Here is a 10,620-nt window from a genome sequence, read left to right on the forward strand (position 1 = left end):
ATAAAGTAAAAATAAATGGACTCAAAAGTCCTCATCGGCAGCTAGATCGTGAGGTGGTGGTGCTGGAGGCGAAATATGGAAATGCTGACAAATCTGCTGCGTAGTCACCTTTATGTTGTTAAATCGCTGAGTGCAATATTGCTCAAATCGATCCAGGTGGGTAGAAGTTTTTGTCAATGAAGCAGCCACATGAACTGGTCGGTGACTCGGTGGTGGCTGAGTAGGTGGGTCCTCATGAAATGAAGGGATATCGTCAGGAATATCCTCAGGGTCATCCTCATCGATAGCTCGTGCTAGTCGGTATTGAAGAGGATCAAACCCACGACGACGGTCTATCATCCTCATGTGGAGCATACTTTGGATGCCTTGTGGGGACATCTGGCCGATAAGTGTGAAAGATGAGGAATGTGCTGATAAGTTCAGGAGCCCAAAGTATCGAGTTAGACAAGTCACATAAGGGCCAATGTTGATGACTCCCTTTTAGTATCGTTCTGTCTGATGCCGAAAGGCAAGGGCAATGAAGTATGCGAGATCAAAAATATGCCCTTGCCTCATGCTCCATAGAAAGTATGCATCGTGAGTGTTAACGATGCCGATACTCTCTTGTCGCCCTGTTAAGGTGTGAGCTAAAAGGGCGTAGAGGTATCGCATTGTCGGGGAGAGAGCCGATGCCTTGGAGCGGCTAGGATCATAGATACCAGTAGCAGGCATAATGGCTGCCCAACAAGAGGAAGGTGCATAGTAGATGTGACGGTAGAATGGGGAAAATTGTTGTCCTTCATAAATTCTTCTATATAAAGTCCCAGGGCTACTTCGAATTCTGGGACACTCAATTGTCGCACTAGATTGTTGAGACGAAACTGGATTGTGCCTGGGTCATCGTACTCTGCCATAACCGACTGCAACTGAAACATAGAGCAAAGTTCCAAGGTGAGTTCCAGGTACGTCGACTCAATAATGTCAAAGAAGTGGTCCCAAGTAGCAGTAGCGAGGAGGGCCCGAACTGAATCAGCTAGGTGGACCCACTCTAATGCGGCTCAATCGATGCAACGGCCCACACCAAGGGGTCGGACACGTAGAGTCTGAAACAATTCCCACTGGGGCCCTGGTGGAAATTGGAGGAATAGATGGCGTATCTTAGTGGAGGGACCCGAGGAGGTCGTACCTGATCCTTTTCGCTATTTTGAAGTGGGGACGACAATTTTCTTGCCTCTTGTGTTCGTCATAGTTTCCTGCAAAAGTAATAACATGACTCGAATTAACATAGTCACCAAACAAATAAGAACAAACATCCAAATACAGCTTAATCAGGCAGACAAAATAAGTAGAATCATAGCACCTAGTAAAAACTAACTAATCGAGTATTAAATATATAAATAAAATACGAATTTACTCAACAAAACAAATGGCCTTAAAATCTATGTAGCATATTGCCAGTGTCTAAAGCTTACTGAATCAATAACTAAGTAAGAATCTTAAAAGCAGTAAAGCAATAGTAATAATAATAAATCAGTCAAACAGGAATAAGATAGCACAGTGATAAAGAACTATGAGTAATAATAGTAATAGTCAACATAATAGGGATGATTAAAATAATGTAAAGAAGTTAGAGGTGCAAAAGAGAAAACCGAGAGTGGTGGTCAGTGGTGGGGCGCGGAGGCAGGCGGGGGGGCTTGGTAGTCGGAGGGGAAGGAAAAAGGGAAGGAGGAACAGAGAAGGAGAAGTAGGAAAGAAAAATGAAGAAGGGGAAGTAGGAAAGAAGAAAAATGGAAAAGAAACGGGAAAGAAAAATAGAGAAGGAGAAATGGCTGGATGAAGAAGATGGGGGAATAGTGGAAGGAAGAAGATGGGTGAATAGTGAATTTTTAAAGGAATGAGGGGAATTAGGGTTAGGGGAGGGAAATAAAAAGGGGCCACGGTTGTGCAAGCCCCGTTTTGGGCCACATGGCTGTGGCCCACTCCTGTGTGGTGTGCTCCTAGCCCGTGTTTTTCGTGAAATTCTAAGTCAGTATCGCACACGGCCCCTTAGACACACCCATATCCCCAAGTCGTGTGGTGCGCACGGTCACGTCGCACGGCCGTGTTCACGTTTGTTCGCTTCTCCCACGCCCGTGTTAGGTACAACATGCCTGTGTTCATGACTTGTGCTCATGGGTTGATGATTTAAGTCAGTATCGCACACGGCCTATAGACACGCCCGTGTGTCTAAGCCGTATGGCTCACATGACTGCCTTGCACGACCGTGGTAATTTATCGCATGTCGTGCCTTTGTTGATTTTTGGGGAATTAAAGTGCAGTTTCAACAAGGTTTGGGACACGCCCGTGTCCCTTAGCCGTGTGGTGCACACGACCGTATCGCATGGTTGTGGCTATTTATCACAACCTGTGTGTCATCTTGTCTTGGGGAATATGTTTGTCCTGTTTTAGCACGGTCATGGACACGTCCGTGTCTCCTACTCATGGGAAGAACACAGCCTAAGGCACGCCCGTGTGCCAGACCATGTGTGCCAAAAATACCTACAGTTAGATTATAAACAAAATGGAAAGAAAAACTAAAGTTATTTAGTGGCGTTAATGCTTGGGTTGCCTCTTGAGGAGTGCTTATTTAGAGTCTAAGCTCGACTTTCCTCGCATTCATATGGTCACGATGGATCACAGAGTCGAAACTCCTCTTTCTTGCTATCAAATCCTTTAATTAAATAAGGTTTAAGTCGAGTACTGTTTACTTTAAAAGTGCCGAAATGCGAATAGGTTACCTCGACTATACCGTGTGGAAAGACTTTGAGTACCATAAAAGGAGTCGCTTCGTTTGCGTTGAGCTCTGTAGCAGGGGCGTAGCCAGGGGGGCTGGCATGGGCCCCGGCCCCCCCTAAAATGGAAAATTTCATTTAGGCCCTTGAATTTTTTTAAAAATTTTAAATTAGTAAAGGTAAAATTGCACTTTGGCCCCCCTAAAATTATAAAAATTCAATTTAATGTTTTACAAATTATAAAAATATAAACTATAAAAAATTAAAATTTCATCCGCCCCCCCTAAAAAAATTTTCTGGCTTCGCCCTTGCTCTGTAGTGGTAATTCAAGGGTCTTTTTTATCTAGCCAAACTTGGTCCCCAACCTTAAATTGATTAGTTCTCTCATTGAACTCATCATAGTGTTGCTTTTGCTCCTCTTTGCCATGAGTCTGCCATTCGTCTAGTTCATTTATCTGTAGCATTCGTCATTCATGGATGGTTTCATTGTTAGCGAATGAACTAAAACATGACTCATTTATGTTACTCAAAAATTTTTCCTGCAAGAAGGGTTGAATCATATGATTAGTCTTATTAACCAAATTTATAAGGTTATCTTCATTACTTGGTATCTCAATTGAATCACGAGCCTGAAGAATAACCATTTCATCACTTGCACGAAGTGTCAGTTCACCTGTACCAATATTAATAATAGTCCTAGCAGTCGCTAAAAAAGGTCATCCTAAAATTTAAGGAATGTCACCATCCTCTTCCATGTCTAAAACAGTAAATTCTACTGGGAATATGAATTTATCAATCTTAACGAGTATGTCCTCAACAATACCTCTAGAAATCCAATAGTTTTATCTGCCAGTTGTATACTCATCCTAGTTTGTTTAGGTTTCCCAATACCTAGTTGTCTAAACATTTTATAGGGCATGACATTTATACTTGCCCCGAAACCAACTACACTATTATCAACATTTAAACTATCTATTAAACAAGGAATAGTAAAACTCCCTGGATCCTTTAACTTGTTGGGTAGTTTATTTTGTAGAATTGCTGAGCAAACTGCATTTAATTCCACTTGTGCCAAATCTTCTAACTTTCGTTTATTTGCTAGAAGCTCCTTTAAAAATTTTACTGAGTTGGGCATCTGCGAAAGAGCTTCAATAAATGGTAAGTTTATATGTAACTTTTTTAAAATGTTAAGAAATTTACCTAATTGTTCGTCTGTGCGATCTTCTTTGTCGCTTTAAGGTAGGGCACGCGAGGTGTGTATTCTCTGCTTACCGATTTTTATTTGTTCTGGCTTTCGTCCACCTTGTTTTGGCTTACCATAGTTTCTTGCATTAGTTCTGGTATGGACTCAACTAACCCTTCTTCATATTGAACAGTAATCGCATGAAGCTGCTCTCTTGGATTAGCCCTGGTGTTGCTGGGCAAGCTACCTTGTGGCCTTTCTGAGATCAGCTTAGCAAGCTGACCTATTTGAGTCTCGAGACCTTAAATTGACACTTACTGATTTTAAGCACTGTTTCGGTGTTTTGGAAATGTGTTTCTGACACCGAGATGGATTTTGTTAGCATCTCTTCAAGGTTCGGCTTTTTCTCTTGCTGGTAAGTTGGCTGAAATCCTGGAGGGGGTTGTGGTCTTTGATTGCCTTGACCACCCTAAGAGAAGTTGGGATGATTCCTCCAACCTGCATTATAAGTATTACTATATGGATTATTCTGTGGTCTAGAATTGTTACCTATATAGTGGACTTGTTCGTTCATAGTACTATGATCGTAGGTTAGGCATTCTGGATTATTTATCCCCCCTCCATTTGTATCGCACTGCATCACCGGATGTACCTACGCAGAAACACATAAACCATCAATCTTTTTATTTATGAGTTCTACCAGGTTAGATATCATAGTAACTGCATCTAGGTTGAAAACACCGGCTGATTTTGTTGGCTTTGTTCTCATAACTTGCCACTGATACTTATTCAGTGACATCTCTTCAATAAACTCATAAGCCTCCTCAAGTGTTTTGTTCTTTAAGGTTCCACCGGCCACTGCATCAACCATTTGTCTAGTTGAAGGGTTCAAACCATTGTGGAAAGTTTGAACTTGTGGCTATAAAGGTAACCCATAGTGATGGCACCTTCTCAACAAATCCTTGTATCTCTCTCATGCATTATATAGTGTTTCTAAATCCATCTGCACAAAAGAAGAGATATCATTCCTCAATTTAGCCATTTTTGCCGGCGGAAAATATTTAAGTAAAAATTTTTCGGTCATTTGTTCCCAAGTAGTGATTAACCCTCGTGGTAACGAGTTCAACCACTGTTTAGCCTTATTCCTTAATGAAAAGGGAAATAACCGAAGGTGAATGACATAATCAGAAACGCGATTTATTTTGAAAGTATCACAGAACTCTAAGAAGTTGGCCAAATGAGTATTTGGGTCTTCATCCTGTAAACCATCAAACTGAACAAGTTTTTGAATCATTTGTATAGTGTTAGGTTTCAGTTTAAAATTATTTGCAGCAATTGTAGGTCTAACAATACTCGATTCAGCCCCGTTAAATTAGGCTTAGCATATTTGTACATAGTACGAGGAGCAAATTCTGATTCACTGGATTTGTGGCAACCATAGGAGGCAGCAGATTATTTTGATTTTCAGTCATCTCCTCGGTATTAGTGGTGTCGTCCTCGTGCTCTTCCTCTATATATCGTAAACTTCGCCTTATTTCTCTACGATTTCTACGAGCTGTGCTTTCAATTTCGCTATCAAAAAGTAGAGGTCCTGACGGGTTTCTTCTAGTCATAAACTATAAAAACCTGCCAGAAGTAAATAAAAGAAAAGTTAGAAATTAAAATAAAAACAAAATTAAATTGCAATAAAAATAAAAATGGCTAAAGTAATAAAAATTAAGTGTTCCTAATATCTTAGTCCACAGCAATAGCGCCAAAACTTGTTGGTCGCTAAACTAACTAAAAATTCGATTAAGGCAAGCGCACCTATCGAACAACAGTATAGTTATGGTGAGACCGGAAATATCGTATCCACAAGGACTAAAAGTACTAGTAATTACTATCTTTTTATTATCTAACCTAAGAATTGAAAGGATGTTTTCTAAACTAAACTTAATTATCTAATTGATTAAGAATGCGTCAGAGATGAAGGTTGAAAAATACTTTTGGAAAACTGATGAAGAAGATAATACCCAAGGAAGAATCCATCTAGACTTCCCTTATTACTTCTGAATTAGGCGATTTATTCACTTGACTTAATCCGTAGAAGTCCCTGATTTTTGTTATTATCTCTCTCGAAACTAAAAACAACTAACTCTAGGTTGATTAATTGAAATCTCTTTCTAATTAAAACCCCTATTGTCGTATTAACTCAACCTATGGATTCTCTTATTAGATTTGACTCTAATCCGGCAGATTTATGTCGTCCTATCTCTAGGATTGCATGCAACTCCGCTTAATTATGGAGGATCTACTCTTAAACAGGGACTTTTGCTCCACTGAATAAGCACTTCAAAACCTGAATTAATATCCTGAAATATTAAAATAAGGATTAAATCTCACAATTAAGAATAAGAATAAGTATTTATCATATAATTCAAATAGTAATAAAATCTATTTTAGGTTTCAACTTCCCTGGGTATTTAGGGAATTTAGTTCATAACGATAAGGGAAAACATCTCAAAATTAGGAAAATAACAAAACATAAGAAACCCAAAAACTTTGATAGAAATTGAATGGAGATATTTAGTCTTGAAGTAATTCCTCCTTCCGAGTTGATTCCAATGACTGTCCTTGAATATTTTCTGCCTTCTGGTTTTCGTCCCCCCGTTTTAATCCTCTTCTAGGGTGTTTATATAGACTTTAGAATGCTTAAAACCCTAAAAATTAACCTTTTCCGAGTAGAATTAGACTTGGGCTCGACAGGGACATGGTCATGTGCCACACCCATGTGAAGGTTCTCAAGCCATGTGTAATTTTGAGTTGGTTTTTAGTCGACACGGTCACTACACATGGGCGTGTGGCCTAACCGTGTGTCACACACGGGCGTGTGGATTACCCGTATGAAAGTGCCTAGGTCGTGTGAAATACTGAGATAAGCTCATTTTGTCTGTTTTTGGCCCGTTTCTTGCTCTTTTCACCTTCTTATGCTCACCTAAGTATAAAACATGATTTTAAAGGATTAGTTGCATCAAATTCACTAAATCTTATGATAATTCATCCAAAAATATGCCAAGCATGGGGTAAAAATATGTATATATCATGGTTTATCAACGGACAAAGATAATTTTACTATAATGGCAAAAGAACGAAGAGCACAAAAGATGGAGATAAAAAATTAAACCCCAAAAACCCGAAAAAAAAGAGCCCTCAAAACGTAAACACAAAATTCTCTAAATGTGTTATGAGTTCTAATCTCTAATGAGTGTTTATTTTTTTAAATTTTAAAAGAGCCTATTTATAGGCTAAATTCATAGGTCAAATAATAATAATAAAATAATCTAAACTAATCAGAGTTTAATTGAAACAAATAAACAGAGTTTTACTAGAAGATTATTTATTAAATTTGATTAAAAATAGGAGTCATATTTAACAAATCTCTACCTTGACTCATATTTACACAGCACCATCTTTGCCAAAGCCCGCCACGGGCCTATCTTGAACTATGCAAGGAATTAATTGAGTCAAATCTATGCTTAGAAACTGGAAGATTTCTAACCTTCGACTTGTACACTGCCAAATTAAAACTAACCCGAGTCTGATTTTCACAACACAGTGCCTTAACTTTTCAAAACCTGTATCTAAAAGAGAACCTCTCTTCAACGAAACGGTCATACCTTTTTCCCTCCTATGACCAAGTTGCCTCTGTTCCAAATAAGTTGACTTCGACTCCATAACGAACAAGGGACGTCCGATTTCATCGGTTACTGAAGAACCATCCAGAATATAAAGACAGCCGGTTCTTTTACCTTTTAACAAAACGAAAGCTCCACGAGATACTTTAATGCCGCTCAACTTGATGTTGATTCTGCATCCTTTCAAGTCTAAAATACTCAATGAAATGAGATTCTTTCGTAAATCAGGTACATACTTGACATCTGAGAGTGTCATAATCGTCCCATCGTATATCCTAATTTTAACAGTACCAATACCAATTACCTTACTAGATGAATCGTTTCCCATATGCACAAATCCACCGTCAACCGAACTGTATGTGGAGAACCATTCTCTATTGGGACACATGTGGAAAGAACATCCTGAATCTAGGATCCACTCGGACGTAAGCTTGGAGTTATCGCTCGTTGATGCTAACAAGAAATCATCACCGTTTTCATTGGCCAAATTAGCACCAGATACATCTTTCTCGTTACTCTCAACAGCTTTTTTATTTCACAGTTTATAACAATCTGCTTTGACGTGACCTAACTTTTCACAATAGCGACACCTTTTGCCTTGTTTCTTTGATGCTACCAAAACGGAAGCTTGCCTATCTGTCTTGCTATCCAAATGAAACTCATTGTCGAGTTTGTTTGTACTCAGCAAATGACCCTTCACATCATCAAACAAAAGTTTGTCTCTGCCATAAATCAGGGTCTCCCTGAAAGACTTGTATGAAGGGGGTAAAGAGCACAATAATAGCATAGCTTGATCTTCATCGTCAATATGAACCTCTACATTCTTTAAATCATTTAAAAGAGTAATGAATTGACTGATGTGATCTCTAAGAGGCTCACCTTCGTTCATGCGAAACGTAAATAGGCGTTGTTTTAACACTAAATGATTAGCCAAAGACTTAGTCGCATAAAGAGTTTCTAACCTTTTCCACAAGGTGGATGAGCTCTTCTCCATCAATACCTCCTGCAATACCGTATTTGCGAGACACAACTGGATTGCAGACAAAGCCTTTTCATCAAGCTCTTCCCATTTTGTTTTATTTAGATTCTCAAGCTTTTTCCCGGTAACAACCTTTTTCAAGCCGGATTGAACTAGAATCTCCATCATCTGAACTTGCCACAGATGGAAATTTGTCTCACCATCGAACTTTTCAATTTCAAACCTTGTTGTTGCCATCTCTGAATAAACTGATCTATCAAAATTGAACTAGCTTTGAAACCACGTGTTAGGATCAACCTGATTAAGCAACGAACAAGAAAAATAGCGGAATAAATTGAGAAATTGAACACACAAATTTAATGTGGAAAAACCCCTTCAAAAAGGATAAAAAACCACGGGCAAAGATAATTTTACTGTAATTGGAAAAAGAACGAAGAGTACAAAATATGGAAATAAAAAACTAAACTTCAAAAACCGAAAAACAAAGGACCCTCAAAACGTAAACACAAAATTCTCTAAATGTGTCATGAGTTCTAATCTCTAATGGGGTTTTTTTCTAAGATTGTAAAAGGGCTTATTTATAGGCTAAATTCATTGGTCAAATTTAATAAAATAATCTAGACTAATCAGAGTTTAATTGAAATAAATAAATAGAGTTTAACTAGAAGATTATTTATTAAATTTGACTGAAAATAGGAGTCATATTTAACAAGAAGAAAAGAAAAGAAAATTTCTTTTCTTTACAATTTGGTCCTTTCACCAAAAATTCACAATCTTCACTTTGAAATCAAAAGAATTTCCATAACCATCAAGAGAGAAAGATGACAAGGAGACTATGGGGAGCTAGAATATCAAGTTAGATTCAAGAAATAGAAGCTGGAGGAGAGAGAAAAATTAAGTTAAAGATTGAAATCAATAGGACAAGGTAAGAACTTGAAGATTTCAATATATTTTTAAGTTTGTTATTATTGAAAAAGCATGAAAATGATGTTATAGTAGAGTTTTCTTATATAAGGTTCTATTTTCTTGATATGTTAGTGAAGGGAAGTAAGAGAAAGTAATGAGAAATATTATAGAGAAAGGGAATAAGGATGTAAGAGAAAGTAATGAGAAATATTATAGAGAAAGGGAATAAGGATGTTATAAACTTAGTAATCAACATTTTGCACTAAAATAGTTTTGGGTAGCAGTAGTAGTCTAATTTTGGAAATTCACCAAAAATTGTATAGTTCGAATTAGAGGTTAAATAATGTATGAAATTAAATATTATTGAGTCTAGTTTCACATAGAAGAAATGATATAAGTAACAGAATTGTAGATTGTGAGATATAACAATTTATGTGAGACAAGGTCAGAATGATTTTGGGTTCCCCTGTTCTGACTTTGGAAAATCATAAAAAATTGGAGAAAAATAATTAGGATATTAAATTTATATGTTTAAATACTAATGAGTCTATTTTCAATATAAACAAATAGAAACATCATCCGAATCCCGTACTAAGAGATAATTAATTTTTAGTAAAGAAAGGTTGAAGCTGTCAAACAGCAGAACAGAGATAAATTTGAAGATTTTACTGTGCTTATTGGATAAATTATAAATTCTAAAATTTTATGGTAGAAATTTATTTGAGTCTAGTTTCATGAAAATCAAGTAGATCTTAATTTGGAAATCTGTAGCTCAAGATATAAATAATTTAGTGACTATGACTCAAGTGGACAACTTTGAATGAACATATAAGTAAATAGTAAAATTATAGATAATGTTACATATAAGCATGTTATATATGTTAAGGATGTGGAATGGAGAGGAGGAGGAGGAAAATAAATATATGAATATTCAGTTGTAAGGGCTTACATTTAAAATGGATTTGCATGCTTTAAATTCAGGGGCTAAATTGAATAAAAGTAAAAGTTTAAAAGGTAATTTTGTAAAAATGTCAAAAATGATCAAATTGCATGAAATAAATTGTTTTATTGTCTAAGTTAATAAATTGAATGAAATTATTAATTTAGATCAAGATCGAATGGCAAATC

At 37.1% G+C, this 10,620-nt stretch overlaps 1 non-coding gene across 1 annotated transcript; it reads left to right on the plus strand.

Annotated features, from left to right (window-relative positions):
• Positions 1–4,862: 4,862 nt before the first annotated feature.
• On the plus strand, positions 4,863–4,969 carry LOC128292475 (small nucleolar RNA R71). Its single transcript, XR_008282460.1, has one exon. It is a non-coding gene; the product is annotated as a small nucleolar RNA R71 (small nucleolar RNA).
• Positions 4,970–10,620: the final 5,651 nt, after the last annotated feature.

The sequence above is a fragment of the Gossypium arboreum genome, chromosome 4 (genome assembly GCF_025698485.1).
Source record: "Gossypium arboreum isolate Shixiya-1 chromosome 4, ASM2569848v2, whole genome shotgun sequence".
NCBI lineage: Eukaryota > Viridiplantae > Streptophyta > Magnoliopsida > Malvales > Malvaceae > Gossypium > Gossypium arboreum.